The following is a 21,025-nucleotide window of genomic DNA, read 5'->3' on the forward strand; positions in this document are numbered from 1 at the left end:
CAACAATACCATGAACTCTCACTGTCTCAAATGTGAGGAGTACATCTCCATTAGATACGGACAATATTTTTGGCGAGTAAATTTTCATTAGATGGACAATATTTCAGCGAGTACATCTCCATTAAATACGGACAATATTTCAGCGAGTACATCTTCATTAGATAAGGACAATATTTCGGCGAGTAAATCTTCATTAGATACAGACAATATTTCAGCGAGTACATCTTCATTAGTGACGGACAATATTTCGGCGAGTACATCTCCATTAGATAAGGACAATATTTTGGCGAGTAAAACTTCATTAGATACGGACAATATTTCAGCAAGTACATCTCCATTAGATACGGACAATATTTTTGGCGAGTAAATCTTCATTAGATGGACAATATTTCAGCGAGTACATCTCCATTAAATACGGACAATATTTCAGCGAGTACATCTTCATTAGATAAGGACAATATTTCGGTGAGTAAATCTTCATTAGATGGACAATATTTCAGCGAGTACATCTCCATTAAATACGGACAATATTTCAGCGAGTACATCTTCATTAGATAAGGACAATATTTCGGCGAGTAAATCTTCATTAGATACAGACAATATTTCAGCGAGTACATCTTCATTAGTGACGGACAATATTTCGGCGAGTACATCTCCATTAGATAAGGACAATATTTTGGCGAGTAAAACTTCATTAGATACGGACAATATTTCAGCAAGTACATCTCCATTAGATAAGGACAATATTTTGGCGAGTAAAACTTCATGAGATAAGGACAATATTTCAGCGAGTGCATCTCCATTAAATACGGACAATATTTCGGCGAGTACATCTCCATTAAATACTGACAATATTTCGGCGAGTACATCTCCATTAAATACGGACAATATTTCGGCGAGTACATCTCCATCAAATACGGACAATATTTCGGCGAGTACATCTCCATTAAATACGGACAATATTTCAGCGAGTACATCTCCATTAAATACGGACAATATTTCGGCGAGTACATCTCCATTAAATACGGACAATATTTCGGCGAGTACATCTCCATTAAATACGGAGAATATTTCGGCAAGTACATCTCTATTAAATACGGACAATATTTCAGCGAGTACATCTCCATTAAATAAGGACAATATTTCAGTGAGTAAATCTCCATTAAATACAGACAATATTTCGGTGAGTACATCTCCATTAAATACGGACAATATTTCGGTGAGTACATCTCCATTAAATACGGACAATATTTCGGTGAGTACATCTCCATTAAATACGGACAATATTTCGGCGAGGACATCTCCATTAAATACGGACAATATTTCAGCGAGTACATCTCCATTAAATACGGAGAATATTTCGGCGAGTACATCTATATAATAATACCGTAAGGACTTGACTTTGTTATCCCTTTTACACCGCACCCAGTGACCCGATGCTCACGGCACTAATGCATTTTCCATCTACGAACCGCGCTCTTTGTTTATCACGTACAGCCATACTCGAAAAATCTGAATTCGCTGACTTTGGGACCCAAAAGCATCCGATTATCGGCCGATACGACGCCATCTTACGACACCATCGTATTGGCGTCTGCTGGGCGAAGGCGATGCGAGCCGTCCGCTGATTGGACAGTCGAGTGGTGTGATGGGTGGTGTGAACCAAATGGTCTTTTTATTCCCTTGAACATTTTAAATTAGGATATATAAGGAAACGTCTTTATCGTCATTTTAATAAAGTTAAATGGAGTGACGTTGCAATACTCGGGGTGCATTGCATAAATCCTCGTAACTCAGAGAGGTGTAGCAGATGGCGAGACGTAAGTAAGCTTTTTTTATTCCCTTGAACATTTGAAATTAGGATATACTAGGGCATGCCCGTACTATATATATGCCCGTACTATATATCTATCTAAAATTATATCCCCCCCCTCTATTTACATGAAATGGTTTGGTCCATTCGCAACGCCAAAGCGAACGGCGAACGGCTTGCGAGTACAGTGACAATCCCCCCCCTCTATTTACATGAATGGTTTGGTCCATTCGCAACGACCACAGAACCCCCCCCTCTATTTACATGAAATGGTTCGGTCCAAAGCGAACGGCTTCCGGAGTTTGGTAAAGAAATCGCCATCGCGTACACAAACGCGCAGGAAAGCGAATGAATCGCAAATTCGTTTTTATTAGTTTTAAAACATCGTTTAACGCCAACATAGCGCCAACATAGTTTGCAAACGTGAAATAAATGAATACGCTCTCAAATGTGCCATCCGAGGCAGAGTGTGTCCGCCACGTTCGGCACACGCGCTAGTTCGCTGCTCTCTGATTGGTTGAAGCGTTTTTTGGACATCGCTCGGTAAGTAATTGTCCGATTAATATGAAACCTTGAAAAGGCACATCCTCGGGTCCCCAGCAATATACCTGGCAAGTTTCAAGTATATCGGACCCGTGGTTGTCGAGAAACAGCGGTCACAGACAAACACACAGACAGACACACACACACACAGAGATTACTGGAATTATAGATAGATAAGGAAACGTCTTTATCGTCATTTTAATAAAGTTAAATGGAGTGACGTTGCGATACTCGGGGTGCGTTGCATAAATCCTCGTAACTCAGAGAGGTGTAGCAGGTGGCGAGACGTAAGGAAGCTTAAAGATAACGAGCTGAAAACAGATGAACGATATCCCTTCCGTGGATGTTCCACGGGTTTCACGTCTTTATCGTCATTTTAATAAAGTTAAATGGAGTGACGTTGCGATCAGTGAGTTGTACTTGTATACGAAGAGATAAAAGGATGGCATTGACCGAGACGGTACGTGATAGTTGGCTGCGGCTGGCTGATGCTGCGTTTTTTTTCTAAGTGCCATGGATGCTGATGGACATAGTAAGGGTATCGGCTGATCTCTCATCGTAATATTACCCGATGGAAATGAACTGTTTCTTTGTTTGTCATTTCCTGTGCAATAATGTCAAATTGATGTCAGACATCCTTTTCTATTGACAGCTGCTCTCCTTTTCGATGGCATCGTCTATTGATATGCATGTTCTTCTTTCATATAATTTTACACATTCACAATCAGTATTTCAATTCTTGCAGACATTGGAAAGGAAGTTGACTCACAGGCCAACTCTCTGGCTCAATCACAGGCCGACGCACAGGCGATGTAATTGTGAGTAGCATTTTTGCACAAGTGAAAATTGATCTTTCTTCCTAACTCTTACTCGGACAAGCAAATCCCCTATGCCATCCATAATGGTACACTCTATCCATACACCACATCCTCCCTTCCGTGGATGTTCCACGGGTTTCGGCTAGTCTCCATTAAATACGGAGAATATTTCGGCGAGTACATCTCCATTAAATACGGACAATATTTCAGCGAGTACATCTCCATTAAATACGGACAATATTTCGGCGAGTACATCTCCATTAAATACGGACAATATTTCGGCGAGTACATCTCCATTAGATGCGGACAATATTTCGGCGAGTACATCTCCATTAAATACGGACAATATTTCAGCGAGTACATCTCCATTAGATAAGGACAATATTTCGGCGAGTACATCTCCATTAGATACGGACAATATTTCAGCTTTTTGTCCTTTTTCACCGAACACTGCACCTAAAGTGTTACCCATGACCATATAATTTATAAAGAATGATCAAAGACCAAAGTGGGGAAAAGTTGTGGTCCAGATGATGTCTCCTTGATTCATAGGTGAGTTTGCTTTTCATCTGAGAATTCCTCAGTGTGTTATCATAAATATCCCCCTACCTGTCCCACCCCGTCCGATCTTCCCCTCCAGCCTGCGCCTTCCCAGCTTCAGTTGAACAAGGTGTTGTCTCCAGTCAATGGAAGCATTATTACTCCATCAGTAGCCCCTCATTTTTCATTTTCTCAAGTCACCTGAAAAACAATCACCCAGTGAATGGAATTTCAGACCGATCGCATTAACCGATCATTTCGCGAAGCTTGCAGGTTTATTTGTGCATCGTTGGCTCGTGGTCGACATTGGTTCTGACATTGGCAACAAGAATTTGGGAACGATGCAGGTGTGTCGTCAACCCATTATCTTCTTTAGGCGAGTAAAGAATATCTGATCACGGTGTAGACATCTTACATCAGACCCATGTTGGAGTATGTTTTATCCAGTATAGAATTCCTCCCTGACACGACAACAGGTGTCGATGATTGAAGCATTACAAAAACTCGGACTTTATCTTGGCAACAAACTATGAATCCTACCACTAGGCCCCAAGTACCCACCAGCTGAATTCGCTACAGGAACTGCGTGAACAACTTTGTAATAACTTTGCGTTGTAGTTTTCACAATTGGTTACGTTAAAAACAATCACCTCGCACACACCTGCGTTATAGTGATAGATTCTGTGAAACAAATGCAGAACCAAATGCTATGGCCTATATTATCGGATTGTTGGATGATGACATGGATGCTCTTTTAGTTTGATCCACATGTTGTTCTGTTAGGATTGTATTCCTTTAATCGGTGACTACGCTGTTTATGATCATAAAACCAGGAACCATAATGATCCCATTAATGGTGTATGGGCCTCAGTCTTTCAGACATCTGTGTACTTTGATTTCTCGAATGCAAGAGACGCGAGTGCCAAAACAAAGCTTTTTAAAGTTTCCTTTTGAAGGGAAAACGGTATATGCAAGTGCAACTTCTCATAACAAACAATAAAGGACACCGAGCTTGCTGCAATATAAAGGACACAAGACTTCCAGTCCAATTGTTTTTGCCCCACGTGTATAGGCGATAATTTCAGCTCCCAGAAAGCCATCAATAATGTACGGCTCTGCAAGACAATCTTGTATCAATACATTTTTTGGGGATACTTGGTCGAGGTTCGTGTAAGAGCTAACACACACAGTCACGTGAAAAAGTAAGTACACCCCATGTAAAGTTTTGACTTTTTCAACATATTTCAACATACAGCCATTTGATTTTCATTTCAACAACATTGATAGATAAAGGTGATATAATATAACAAATATCATGAAACATTTACATTTTGTAGTCCATTGTATAATGTAAATAAACATAAATGCAAATTTCGCATGTGGAAAAAGTAAGGACACCCTTGGCTCTGATAGGTGGTGTTGCCCCCTTTGGCAGAAACAACCTCAAGTAGGCGTTTCTTATAACTGTCTACCAGTCTCCGACATCGACTGGGAGAAATTTTTGCCCACTCCTCCATGCAGAATTCTTTCAGCTGTGCGACGTTTGAGGGGTTTCTTGCATGCACAGCTCGTTTCAAATCCCCCCACAACATCTCGATGGGATTTAGATCCGGGCTTTGACTTGGCCATTCCAGAACCCTCCATTTCTTTCTTTTCAGCCATTCCTTGGTGGATTTACTGGTATGTTTAGGGTCATTGTCATGTTGCAAGGTCCACCTTCGGTTGAGCTTCAACTCTCCGACAGATGGCCTCACATTATCCTCAAGCACCCTCTGGTACAATGAAGAATTCATAGTGGATTCTCTGATGGTGAGCTGCCCAGGTCCTGATGCAGCAAAGCTGCCCCAAACCATAATATTTCCACCACCATGCTTTACAGTTGGTATCAGGTTCTTGTGGTCAAATGCTGTCTTTGGTTTTCGCCAAACATGTCTTCTGGTACTGTGGCCAAATAGCTCTACCTTTGACTCATCTGTCCAGGGCACATTGTTCCAGAAGTGCTGGTCTTTGCCTAGGTGTTCATTGGCAAACTTTAGTCTTGCCCTGATGTTCTTTCTGGACAGCAAAGGTTTCCTCCTGGCACACCTCCCATGTAGATCAAATTTGTGCAGCCTCTTTTTAATGGTAGACTCGTGCACTTTGACATCAACAGTGGCAAGAGCTACCTGTAGGTCCCGTGATGACATTCTGGGGTTCTTAGACTTCTTTCAGCATCTTGCGGTCTGCTCTCGGGCTGAACTTGCTGGGGCGGCCTGGCCTGAACAAGTTGGCAGTTGTTTGGAATCTTCTGCACTTGTAGATGATCTTCTGGACAGTCGAATGAATGATTTCAAATTGTTTGGCGATCTTTTTAAATCCCTTCTCAGACTCGTAGGCATCTATAACCTTCTTTCTGAAGGCCTCAGAGATGCTGTTTTGATCTAGGCATGGTGACGCCGCACACTTCAACAACAAAGAGCAAACCAAACTAAATGTCTGAGGTTTAAATAAGACAGGTTCCTCCAAGATCGTCTCTAACGATGTTCTAATCATTTGCACCTGAGCTGGTGCACCTGATTCTAATTTTAGGTATTTGAAGTAGTGATAAATGTAGGGGTGTACTTACTTTTTCCACATGCGAAATTTGCATTTATGTTTATTTAAATGATACAATGGACTACAAAATGTAAATGTTTCATGATATTTGTTATATGATATCACCTTTATCTATCAATATTGTTGAAATGAAGATCAAATAGCTGTATGTTGAAATATGTCGAAAAAGTCAAAACTTTACATGGGGTGTACTAACTTTTTCACGTGACTGTAGAACATACAATAAAGGGAGTGGGAGACAAGAGGGGGAGAAAGAGGGAAGCACAACAGTAGAGAACCAGGAAATCGGGAGATCTCTGGAAAGGAGAGGGCTGGGGCAGCGTACAGGGGATAAACAAGATGGACACTACAGGGGATACCAGGAAAGAAAACAGGGAGTTTGAAGGTGGTGGGTTTGGGGTGTATTAACAGGGGTAGAAGAGATCAAGGTTTTGGATGGAAGAAGATGTGAGATGGTGGTGCACAGCTGTTTTGAAGACTTGGATGGAGGAGTGGGATTGAAGAGAGTGAGGGAGTTTGTTCCAGAGGCGGAAGAAAAGAGGAATGAAAGAGTGAAGGTGAGCAGAGAGTCTGGATCTTGGCAGTTTCACCATAAGAGGGTTGCTGGCAGATCTTGTGCGACCTGAAGGAATATTTGGGGGACAGAGCACAAATAGATCTGGGGGATCTAGGCCAGATAGGATGCGGTAGAAGATATAAATACCACCAACGTTCCTGCGATGAATGAGTGAAAGGCCTTCAGAATCAGCTTAATTGTGGGAGATTCAAATGATTCTGAAAGCTTTGGTTTCTACAGCGTGAATCCGAGCTAGGTGTGAGGCAGCAGCACTGGCCCAGAGGGTAGAGCAGTATTCCATTGAGCTGTGGATGAAAGCCTTGTATGTGGTGAGGAGCTCAGGTGTGCCAAGGAAGGACTTCGCACGACGGAGGATGCTCAGTCGGCGACTGGCTTTGGAGGCCAGCTTGGAAATGTGGTTTTCCCAGGAAAGATCATGGCAGATAGCGAGACCCAAAAGCATGAGCGACAGAACTTCTTGGCGAGGACTGTTCAGAATGTAGATGGGAGGGTTGTCCAGTCGGTCTTTTCGGAGAGACATAGTAAGAGTGTGAGATTTGTCAGGATTGAAAGACATGTTCCACTTGTTTGCACAGTCTGTGATTTTGTCCAGTTCTGCAGAGAGTGAGGAGGCTGCAGACTGCCGATCTGAGGGATGAGGAATGGAGCGACAGAGAGTGGAGTCATCAGCAAAGAGATAGAGAGGATTTTCCAGAAAGTTGAAGATCATCATGGATAAAGATTAGAAAAAGCACACTGCCAATTTATACACAATGTATTTATACACAATGTATTTAAACACAATGTATTTATACACAATGTATTTATACACAATGCATTTATACACAATGCATTTATACACAATGCATTCATACACAATGTATTGACACACAATGTATTTATACACAATGTATTTATACACAATATATTTATACACAGTGTATTTATACACAATGTATTTATACACCATGCATTTATACACAATGTATTTATACACAATGCATTTATACACAATGCATTTATACACAATGTATTTATGCACAATGCATTTATACACAATGTATTTATACACAATGTATTTATACACAATGTATTTATACACAATGCATTTATACACAGTGTATTTATACACAATGCATTTATACACAATGCATTTATACACAATGTATTTATACACAATGTATTTATACACAATTTATTTATACACAATGCATTTATACACAATGCATTTATACACAATGCATTTATACACAATGTATTTATACACAATGTATTTATACACAATGCATTTATACACAGTGTATTTATACACAATGTATTTATGGACAATTTATTTATACACAATGCATTTATACACAATGCATTTATACACAATGCATTTATACACAATGTATTTATACACAATGCATTTATACACAATGTATTTATACACAATGTATTTATACACAATGCATTTATACACACTGTATTTATATGTAATGCATTTATACACAATGTATTTATGCACAATGTATTTATAGACAATTTATTTATACACAATGCATTTATACGCAATGTATTTATACACAATGTATTTATACACAATTTATTTATGCATAATGCATTTTTACACAATGCATTTATACACAATGCATTTATACACAATGCATTTATAGACAATTTATTTATAGACAATTTATTTATACACAATGCATTTATACACAATGCATTTATACACAATGTATTAATACACAATGTATTTACACACAATTTATTTATACACAATGCATTTATACACAATGTATTTATAGATAATGTATGAATACACAATGTATTTATCCACAATGCAATTATACTGTCGCACGGACCCTTCCGGTTAAGACCAGGGACCGCGGATGGACGAGAATGGATTTACTGGAGGCGATGACCAAACACGGATTCGGCTATAAAATGCGTGAGGAAGAAGGGAAGTGGAAGCTGTGGTAAAAGCGCTTACCTGGAGCGCGCCGACTGCAGCTTCGATCCTGCAGGGAATTAAAGAACTCACAAACGACAAGATTTAATGTACAAAAATAGCGATTTATTCACGGAACCAGAAACAATGAGATGCGATGGTAATCAAATAAAGGGCCTAAATTGGGATCCCACACACCTCACTTCAGAAACGAGACACAGGAATGAATTAACAAAATAAATCGTCATGTAATGTAAAATGTGGTGCGTCTTAACTGTCCGTCGTCTTGTCCCGTCGCGGCTCCAAGCTCCGCTGCACACCACGAGGTCCCTCGCTCCAGCACCACAGCACTGCGAAGGCCCGAACCAACGCCCTCTCCGTTCGCACACGAGGTCCCACCCGTTCACAGCACCGAGCCCAGCTCCTGCACAAGCACCGAGCACCGCTCCAAGCACAAGCACAGAGAACCGCTCCAAGCACAAGCACCGATCACCCTTCCAAGCACCACACAGATGGCGAGCCAACGACCACCAGGACCTCTCAAGACCAAGAAGAAGCGCAAGAGCTTCAAGCACGTCGAGACAGCCAGAGAGCGCAAGGGTTAGAGCTGCAGCAAGAGGGAAAATGTCGTTCGGCGCGCCCTTATATAACCTGGGTTACGACGTCAGCCTTGGCGCGCCACCCAATCAGCGCCTTCCACCGAACCTCCTTGCACCTTCCCTCCAATCACAGGCCTCCTGGGCATGTTGCTACGCAAGTTTGTGATGCGACCGGCGGCAGCCATCATGGCGGCGTCCTGGCCTGGTTTCCTGTCCGTTTTCTTCCAAAGTCATTGTCAGGGAAGGGAATTTAATTACTGTGTGCACTACAGGGCCTGTCTAAGTGTTTATATATTCGTATGCATTGCCATAAAGGACAAAGGTTTGGCTACCAGGTTTGACACACAGGGGTTTATCTTAATGCCTGCACTATCTAACACCCAAACATCCTGGTATGTTCACAGGTATACTCTTACACGACAACCCACCTAGAACACAGAACTTATTGCAGGGTTGATTCCCTATTGCGACAGACGAAGCACGTTACCTATTCCGATCTACCCGACTCTAGATATTCCTTTACCCGACCAACACAACAATACACAATGTATTTATACACAATGTATTTATACACAATGTATTTATACACAATGCATTTATACACAATGTATTTATACATAATGTATTTATACACAATGCATTTATACACAATGCATTTATACACAATGTATTTATACACAATGTATTTATACACAATGTATTTTTACACAATGTATTAATACACAATGTATTTATACACAATGTATTTATACACAATGTATTTATACACAATGCATTTATACACAATGCATTTATACACAGTGTATTTATACACAATGCATTTATACACAATGTATTTATACACAATGTATTTTTACACAATGTATTAATACACAATGTATTTATACACAATGTATTTATACACAATGTATTTATACACAATGCATTTATACACAATGCATTTATACACAATGTATTTAGACACAATGTCTTTCCACACAATGTATTTTTACACAATGTATTTATACACAATGTATTTATACACAATGTCTTTCTACACAATGTATTTTTACACAATGTATTAATACACAATGTATTTATACACAATGTCTTTCTACACAATGTCTTTCTACACAATGTATTTATACACAATGTATTTATACACAATGTATTTATACACAATGTATTTATACACAATGTATTTATACACAATGCATTTATACACAATGCATTTATACACAATGTATTTAGACACAATGTCTTTCCACACAATGTATTTTTACACAATGTATTTATAGACAATGTATTTATACACAATGTCTTTCTACACAATGTATTTTTACACAATGTATTAATACACAATGTATTTATACACAATGAATTTATACACAATGTATTTATACAGAATGCATTTATACACAATGCATTTATACACAATGCATTTATACACAATGTATTTATACACAATGCATTTATACACAATGCATTTATACACAATGCATTTATACACAATGCATTTATACACAATGCATTTATACACAATGCATTTATACACAATGCATTTATACACAATGCATTTATACACAATGTATTTATACACAATGTATTTATACACAATGTATTTATACACAATGCATTTATACATAATGTATTTATACACAATGTATTTATACACAATGCATTTATACACAATGCATTTATACACAATGCATTTATACATAATGTATTTATACACAATGTATTTATACACAATGCATTTATACACAATGCATTTATACACAATGTATTTATACACAATATATTTATACACAATATATTTATACACAATGTATTCATACACAATGCATTCATACACAATGCATTTATACACAATGCATTTATACACAATGCATTTATACACAGTGTATTTATACACAATGGGTAAACAGAGACAGTTGAAGGACAGCAGGCGAGCAAGCCGAGGAACAACAGGTTCAGAAAATATGAATGCCCGAGAGCTCTTTATAACTGGATCTCCGCAGAATGACTGATGGTCCCCGCTTTGGGAAACACATTGGCTATAGAGGCCCCCAGTCAGGGCCTATAGAAATCAATGTTCTGTGCTGGGTTATGAATAATGCATATTGTGGAAGCTGGTGTGCACAGGTTTAGTAACCCTTTGTGAGGGCTTTAGGGACCATTACTTTGAGAATCGAGTCAAAAACACGAGTCATTAATTATGCCATTCCGCAAGGGCAATGTTTTTGGAATCACCCTCCGATGAAGGTTCATACTCCCAAGGGCCGGATGATGAATGGTGGTGGCGGCTGCCATTATTGCTGCCCGAAAGGGCAGCTGGAGTTGGTTGTGATGGGCCGTGGGGTGCGGGAAGAATGGAGAGAAACACACTGACCCAAGCACCTCATTATTGGTGCATAATTACACAACAAAATAATCCCGAGGCAAGGCCCGAGTCAAGATAAGACACCATGTGCTAAGCTAAGACCAATAAGGTGGTTTAGTTACAGCCTTTCCTTGGCAGTAGGCCTATGTATATCCAATCCTAAAATTTGGCTTTTCCAGATGTCTGCATGTTGTTTCTGCATTTCCATTGCACCTTTTTGAGAACACCAACAAAATAAACGGCCTCTCACAGATTGAATTGTGTAATCTGGGTTTCATTCTTGATGGATTAAGATCCCACTCGGATCTACCGCCCAGGTGCTTTGCAGGTAGGATGCGGTTTCACAAGGTACACCCTCATTCGGAAGGAAAAGCCAGCTGTCCTGTTTGCTGCTATTTGATTGTCGATGTTAAAGATTGCGCTTCTTTGAATAAGTAGGCCATTGTGTTGCCTACCGAAGGTTGTTGCTCTACCTGTGACTGTATTTGCACATGAGAGGTTGCCAAATGCCAGTATTAGAAGATGGAAAATTCAAATTCCCATCCCACCTCCACAACACAGATGCCCCAACCAATGCAAACTGCCTCCATGCCTTTTCACTAGTCATTTCTGCCCACTTCTTCAATCTTCTTCTTCCCCTCAGAGAGATCCTCATCACCCCACTCAGCAAAGGCACATCATCCATCCTCTGCGGCGGCAATCTCTCCTCTTCCTTTCTCAAGGCCCAAGTGCTCCACACAGAACAAGTCTTATCTTCAGCAATCTTTTGTTCAGAGACCCCAAAAACACTCCCCCACTTGCTTCACTGCACGCACGCACGCACGCACACACACACACACACACACACACACACACACACACACACACACACACACACACACACACACACACACACACACACACACACACACACACACACACACACACACACACACACACCTCACATTCTCTCTCTCTTCCTCACTGCAACCACCCTCTCCCTCCAAAGTATGACCCAGGCAGGTACTTACACATTCTCACCTGCTTTAACTCAGTGCCTGCCCTATCCTGTATATCCACATCATTGGTTACCTCTCTCTTGCTCACCTTTACATCTGCTTTTCCCACATTTATCCTCTGCCCCCACAATCCTGCCATGAAATCATTGCTTCCTGCAAACCCTCATCACACTCTGATGTCAGCACCAGATCATCTGCAAACAACATTCCCCAAGGTAACCTTCTTCCTACTCCCACCACTATGTCACATGTCTCTGATGTTAGCCACAACGATGTCACATGTCTCTGATGTTAGCCACCGCTATGTCACGTGCCTCTGATGTTAGCCACCACTATGTCACATGCATCTGATGTTAGCCACCACTATGTCACATGCATCTGATGTTAGCCACCACTATGTCACATGCATCTGATGTTAGCCACCACTATGTCACATGCATCTGATGTTAGCCACCACTATGTCACATGTCTCTGATGTTAGCCACCACTATGTCACGTGCCTCTGATGTTAGCCACCACTATGTCACATGCATCTGATGTTAGCCACCACTATGTCACATGCATCTGATGTTAGCCACCACTATGTCACATGCATCTGATGTTAGCCACCACTATGTCACATGCATCTGATGTTAGCCACCACTATGTCACATGTCTCTGATGTTAGCCACCGCTATGTCACATGTCTCTGATGTTAGCCACCGTTATGTCACATGCCTCTGATGTTAGCCACCACTATGTCACATGCATCTGATGTTAGCCACCACTATGTCACATGCATCTGATGTTAGCCACCACTATGTCACATGCCTCTGATGTTAGCCACCACTATGTCACATGCCTCTGATGTTAGCCACCACTATGTCACATGCCACTGATGTTAGCCACCACTATGTCACATGCCTCTGATGTTAGCCACCGCCATGTCACATGCCTCTGATGTTAGTCACCCCTATGTCACATGCCTCTGATGTTAGCCACGGCTATGTCACATGCCTCTGATGTTAGCCACGGCTATGTCACATGCCTCTGATGTTAGCCACCACTATGTCACATGCTTCTGATGTTAGCCACCACTAAGTCACATGCCTCTGATGTTAGCCACCACTATGTCACATGCTTCTGATGTTAGCCACCACTAAGTCACATGCCTCTGATGTTAGCCACCACTATGTCACATGCCTCTGATGTTAGCCACCACTATGTCGCATGCCTCTGATGTAAGCCACCGCTATGTCACATGCCTCTGATGTTAGCCACCACTATGTCACATGCCTTTGATGTTAGCCACCACTATGTCACATGCATTCCCCAAGCTCTCCATTATGCCACATTCCCCAAGCTCTTCATGATGCTGCATACCCCAAGCTCTTCATGATGCTACATTCCCCAAGCTCTTCATGATGCTACATTCCCCAAGCTCTTCATGATGCTACATTCCCCAAGCTCTCCATTATGCTGCATTCCCCAAGCTCTCCATTATGCTGCATTCCCCAAGCTCTCCATTATGCTGCATTCCCCAAGCTCTCCATTATGCTGCATTCCCCAAGCTCTCCATTATGCTGCAATTCCCCAAGCTCTCCATTATGCTACATTCCCCAAGCTCTCCATTATGCTGCAATTCCCCAAGCTCTCCATTATGCTACATTCCCCAAGCTCTCCATTATGCTGCAATTCCCCAAGCTCTCCATTATGCTGCATTCCCCAAGCTCTCCATTATGCTGCATTCCCCAAGCTCTCCATTATGCTACATTCCCCAAGCTCTCCATTATGCTGCAATTCCCCAAGCTCTCCATTATGCTACATTCCCCAAGCTCTCCATTATGCTGCATTCCCCAAGCTCTCCATTATGCTGCATTCCCCAAGCTCTCCATTATGCTGCATTCCCCAAGCTCTTCATGATGCTGCATTCCCCAAGCTCTTCATGATGCTACATTCCCCAAGCTCTTCATGATGCTGCATTCCCCAAGCTCTCCATTATGCTGCATCCCCCAAGCTCTCCATTATGCTACATTCCCCAAGCTCTCCTTTATGCTGCATTCCCCAAGCTCTCCATTATGCTGCATTCACCAAGCTCTCCATTATGCTACATTCCCCACGCTCTCCATTATGCTGCATTCCCCAAGCTCTCCATTATGCTACATTCCCACGCTCTTCATGATGCTGCATTCCCCAAGCTCTCCTTTGTGCTGCATTCCCCAAGCTCTCCATTATGCTACATTCCCCACGCTCTCCATTATGCTGCATTCCCCAAGCTCCCCATTATGCTGCATTCCCCAAGCTCTCCATTATGCTGCATTCCCCAAGCTCTCCATTATGCTACATTCCCCAAGCTCTTCATGATGCTACATTCCCCAATCTCTCCTTTATGCTGCATTCCCCAAGCTCTCCATTATGCTACATTCCCCAAGCTCTCCATTATGCTACATTCCCCAAGCTCTTCATGATGCTACATTCCCCAATCTCTCCTTTATGCTGCATTCCCCAAGCTCTCCATTATGCTACATTCCCCACGCTCTCCATTATGCTGCATTCCCCAAGCTCCCCCATTATGCTGCATTCCCCAAACTCTCCATTATGCTGCATTCCCCAAGCTCTCCATTATGCTACATTCCCCAAGCTCTTCATGATGCTACATTCCCCAAGCTCTCCTTTATGCTGCATTCCCCAAGCTCTCCATTATGCTGCATTCCCCAAGCTCTCCATTATGCTGCATTCCCCAAGCTCTCCATTATGCTACATTCCCCAAGCTCTTCATGATGCTACATTCCCCAAGCTCTCCTTTATGCTGCATTCCCCAAGCTCTCCATTATGCTGCATTCCCCAAGCTCTCCATTATGCTGCATTCCCCAAGCTCTCCATTATGCTGCATTCCCCAAGCTCTCCATTATGCTGCATTCCCCAAGCTCTCCATTATGCTGCATTCCCCAAGCTCTCCTTTGTGCTGCATTCCCCAAGCTCTCCATTATGCTACATTCCCCAAGCTCTCCATTATGCTACATTCCCCACGCTCTCCATTATGCTGCATTTCCCAAGCTCCCCATTATGCTGCATTCCCCAAGCTCTTCATGATGCTGCATTCCCCAAGCTCTCCTTTGTGCTGCATTCCCCAAGCTCTCCATTATGCTACATTCCCCAAGCTCTCCATTATGCTACATTCCCCACGCTCTCCATTATGCTGCATTCCCCAAGCTCCCCATTATGCTGCATTCCCCAAGCTCTCCATTATGCTACATTCCCCAAGCTCTTCATGATGCTACATTCCACAAGCTATCCATTATGCTGCATTCCCCAAGCTCTCCATTATGCTGCATTCCCCAAGCTCTCCATTATGCTGCATTCCCCAAGCTCTTCATGATGCTACATTCCCAAAGCTCTCCATTATGCTACATTCCCCAAGCTCTCCATTATGCTGCATTCCCTAAGCTCTCCATGATGCTGCATTCCCCAAGCTCTCCATTATGCTACATTCCCCAAGCTCTCCATTATGCTACATTCCCCAAGCTCTCCATTATGCTGCATTCCCCAAGCTCTCCATTAAGCTACATGCCCCAAGCTCTCCATTATGCTACATTCCCCAAGCTCTCCATTATGCTACATTCGCCAAGCTCTCCATTATGTTGCATTCCCCAAGCTCTCCATTATGCTGCATTCCCTAAGCTCTCCTTTATGCTGCATTCCCTAAGCTCTCCATTATGCTGCATTCCCCAAGCTCTCCATTATGCTACATTCCCCAAGCTCTTCATGATGCTGCATTCCCCCAAGCTCTCCATTATGCTGCATTCCCCAAGCTCTCCTTTGTGCTGCATTTCCGAAGCTCTTCATGATGCTACATTCCCCAAGCTATCCATTATGCTACATTTCCCAAGCTCTTCATGATGCTACATTCCCCAAGCTCTCCATTATGCTGCATTCCCCAAGCTCTCCATTATGCTGCATTCCCCAAGCTCTCCATCATGTTGCATTCCCCAAGCTCTTCATTATGCGGCATTCCCCAAGCTCTCCATTATGCTGCATTCCCCAAGCTCTCCATCATGTTGCATTCCCCAAGCTCTCCATCATGTTGCATTCCCCAAGCTCTCCATTATGCTGCATTCCCCAAGCTCTCCTTTGTGCTGCATTCCCCAAGCTCTCCATTATGCTGCATTCCCCAAGCTCTCCATTATGCTGCATTCCCCAAGCTCTCATTTGTGCTGCATTCCCCAAGCTCTTCATGATGCTACATTCCCCAAGCTCTCCATTATGCTGCATTCCCCAAGCTCTCCATTATGCTGCATTCGCCAAGCTCTCCATCATGTTGCATTCCACAAGCTCTCCATTATGCTGCATTCCCCAAGCTCTCCATTATGCTGCATTCCACAAGCTCTCCATCATGTTGCATTCCCCAAGCTCTCCATTATGCTGCATTCCCCAAGCTCTCCATTGTGCTGCATTCCCCAAGCTCTCCATTATGCTACATTCCTCACGCTCTCCATGATGCTACATTCCCCAAGCTCTCCATTATGCTGCATTCCCCAAACTCTTCATGATGCTACATTCCCCAAGCTCTCCATTATGCTACATTCCCCACGCTCTCCATGATGCTACATTCCCCAAGCTCTCCATTATGCTGCATTCCCCAAGCTCTCCATGATGCTACATTCCCCAAGCTCTCCATTATGCTGCATTCCCCAAGCTCTCCATGATGCTACATTCCCCAAGCTCTCCATTATGCTGCATTCCCCAAGCTCTCCATGATGCTACATTACCCAAGCCCTTCATGATGATACATTCCCCCAGCTCTCCATTATGCTACATTCCCCAAGCTCTCCATTATGCTGCATTCCCCAAGCTCCCCATTATGCTGCATTCCCCCAGCTCTCCATTATGCTGCATTCCCCAAGCTCTCCATTATGCTACATTCCCCAAGCTCTCCATTATGCTGCATTCCCCAAGCTCTCCATTATGCTACATTCCCCAAGCTCTCCATTATGCTGCATTCCCCAAGCTCTCCATTATGCTGCATTCCCCCAGCTCTCCATTATGCTACATTCCCAAGCTCTCCATTATGCTGCATTCCCCAAGCTCTCCATTATGCTACATTCCCCAAGCTCTCCATTATGCTGCATTCTCCAAGCTCTCCATTATGCTGCATTCCCCAAGCTCTCCATTATGCTACATTCCCCAAGCTCTCCATTATGCTGCCTTCCCCAAGCTCTCCATTATGCTACATTCCCCAAGCCCTTCATTATGCTGCATTCCCCAAGCTCTCCATTATGCTACATTCCCCAAGCTCTCCATTATGCTACATTCCCCAAGCTCTCCATTATGCTACATTCCCCAAGCTCTCCATTATGCTGCATTCCCCAAGCTCTCCATCATGTTGCATTCCCCAAGCTCTCCATTATGCTACATTCCCCAAGCTCTCCATTATGCTGCATTCCCCAAGCTCTCCATTATGCTACATTCTCCAAGCTCTCCATTATGCTACATTCCCCAAGCTCTCCATTATGCTACATTCCCCAAGCTCTCCATTATGCTACTTCCCCCAAGCTCTTCATGATGCTACAGTCCCCAAGCTCTCCATTATGCTACATTCTCCAAGCTCTTCATGATGCTACAGTCCCCAAGCTCTCCATTATGCTGCATTCCTCAAGCTCTCCATTATGCTGCATTCCCCAAGCTCTTCATGATGCTGCAGTCCCCAAGCTCTCCATTATGCTGATTCCTCAAGCTCTCCATGATGCTGCATTCCCCAAGCTCTCCATTATGCTACATTCCCCAAGCTCTCCATTATGCTACATTCCCCAAGCTCTCCATTATGCTACATTCCCCAAGCTCTCCATTATGCTACATTCCCCAAGCTCTCAATTATGCTACATTCCCCAAGCTCTCCATTATGCTACATTCCCCAAGCTCTCCATTATGCTGCATTCCCCAAGCTCTCCATTATGCTACATTCACCAAGCTCTCCATTATGCTACATTCCCCAAGCTCTCCATTATGCTACATTCCCCAAGCTCTCCATTATGCTGCATTCCCCAAGCTCTCCATTATGCTGCATTCCCCAAGCTCTCCATCATGTTGCATTCCCCAAGCTCTCCATTATGCTACATTCCCCAAGCTCTCCATTATGCTACATTCCCCAAGCTCTCCATTATGCTGCATTCCCCAAGCTCTTCATGATGCGCATTCCCAAAGCTCTCCATTATGCTACATTCCCCAAGCTCTCCATTATGCTGCATTCCCTAAGCTCTCCATGATGCTGCATTCCCCAAGCTCTCCATTATGCTGCATTCCCCAAGCTCTCCTTTATGCTGCATTCCCCAAGCTCTCCATTATGCTGCATTCCCCAAGCTCTCCATTATGCTGCATTCCCCAAGCTCTCCATTATGCTGCATTCCCTAAGCTCTCCTTCATGCTGCATTCCCCAAGCTCTCCATTATGCTGCATTCCCCAAGCTCTCCTTTATGCTGCATTCCCCAAGCTCTCCATTATGCTGCATTCCCCAAGCTCTCCATTATGCTACATCCCCCAAGCTCTCCATTATGCTGCATTCCCCAAGCTCTCCATTATGCTACATCCCCCAAGCTCTCCATTATGCTGCATTCCCCAAGCTCTCCATTATGCTACATTCCCCAAGCTCTCCATTATGCTACATTCCCCAAGCTCTCCATTATGCTGCATTCCCCAAGCTCTCCATTATGCTACATTCCCCAAGCTCTCCATTATGCTACATTCCCCAAGCTCTCAATTATGCTACATTCCCCAAGCTCTCCATTATGTTGCATTCCCCAAGCTCTCCATTATGCTGCATTCCCTAAGCTCTCCATTATGCTGCATTCCCCAAGCTCTCCTTTATGCTGCATTCCCTAAGCTCTCCATTATGCTGCATTCCCCAAGCTCTCCATTATGCTACATTCCCCAAGCTCTTCATGATGCTGCATTCCCCAAGCTCTCCATTATGCTGCATTCCCCAAGCTCTCCTTTGTGCTGCATTCCCCAAGCTCTTCATGATGCTACATTCCCCAAGCTATCCATTATGCTACATTCCCCAAGCTCTTCATGATGCTACATTCTCCAAGCTATCCATTATGCTGAATTCCACAAGCTCTCCATTATGCTGCATTCCCCAAGCTCTCCATCATGTTGCATTCCCCAAGCTCTTCATTATGCAGCATTCCCCAAGCTCTCCATTATGCTGCATTCCCCAAGCTCTCCATCATGTTGCATTCCCCAAGCTCTCCATCATGTTGCATTCCCCAAGCTCTCCATTATGCTGCATTCCCCAATCTCTCCTTTGTGCTGCATTCCCCAAGCTCTCCATTATGCTGCATTCCCCAAGCTCTCCATTATGCTGCATTCCCCAAGCTCTCCTTTGTGCTGCATTCCCCAAGCTCTTCATGATGCTACATTCCCCAAGCTCTCCATTATGCTGCATTCCCCAAGCTCTCCATTATGCTGCATTCCCCAAGCTTCCATCATGTTGCATTCCCCAAGCTCTCCATTATGCTGCATTCCCCAAGCTCTCCTTTGTGCTGCATTCCCCAAGCTCTTCATGATGCTACATTCCCCAAGCTATCCATTATGCTACATTCCCCAAGCTCTTCATGATGCTACATTCCCCAAGCTCTCCATTATGCTGCATTCCCCAAGCTCTCCATTATGCTGCTTTCCCCAAGCTCTCCATCATGTTGCATTCCCCAAGCTCTCCATCATGTTGCATTCCCCAAGCTCTCCATTATGCTGCATTCCCCAAGCTCTCCATTATGCTACATTCCTCACGCTCTCCATGATGCTACATTCCCCAAGCTCTCCATTATGCTGCATTCCCCAAGCTCTTCATGATGCTACATTCCCCAAGCTCTCCATTATGCTACATTCCCCACGCTCTCCATGATGCTACATTCCCCAAGCTCTCCATTATGCTGCATTCCCCAAGCTCTCCATGATGCTACATTCCCCAAGCTCTCCATTATGCTGCATTCCCCAAGCTCTCCATGATGCTACATTCCCTAAGCTCTCCATTATGCTGCATTCCCCAAGCTCTCCATGATGCAACATTACCCAAGCCCTTCATGATGATACATTCCCCCAGCTCTCCATTATGCTACATTCCCCAAGCTCTCCATTATGCTGCATTCCCCAAGCTCTCCAATATGCTGCATTCCCCAAGCTCTCCATTATGCTGCATTCCCCAAGCTCTCCATTATGCTACATTCCCCAAGCTCTCCATTATGCTGCATTCCCCAAGCTCTGCATTATGCTACATTCCCCAAGCTCTCCATT

General features: G+C 43.3%; 1 protein-coding gene across 1 annotated transcript in view; it reads right to left on the reverse strand.

The window, feature by feature from the left end:
* Window positions 1-4,467, reverse strand: part of DAPK3 (death associated protein kinase 3) — a 76,666-nt gene extending 72,199 nt beyond the window's left edge. Inside the window, exon 1 of the mRNA XM_078785596.1 lies at window positions 3,784-4,467. The gene's annotated coding sequence lies outside the window, so the exon portion shown is untranslated. The remainder of the gene's footprint in view (window positions 1-3,783) is intronic.
* Between the last annotated feature and the right edge of the window lie 16,558 nt (window positions 4,468-21,025).

The sequence above is a fragment of the Myxine glutinosa genome, chromosome 10 (assembly GCF_964187855.1).
Source record: "Myxine glutinosa chromosome 10, kmMyxGlut1.1, whole genome shotgun sequence".
Taxonomy (NCBI): domain Eukaryota; kingdom Metazoa; phylum Chordata; class Myxini; order Myxiniformes; family Myxinidae; genus Myxine; species Myxine glutinosa.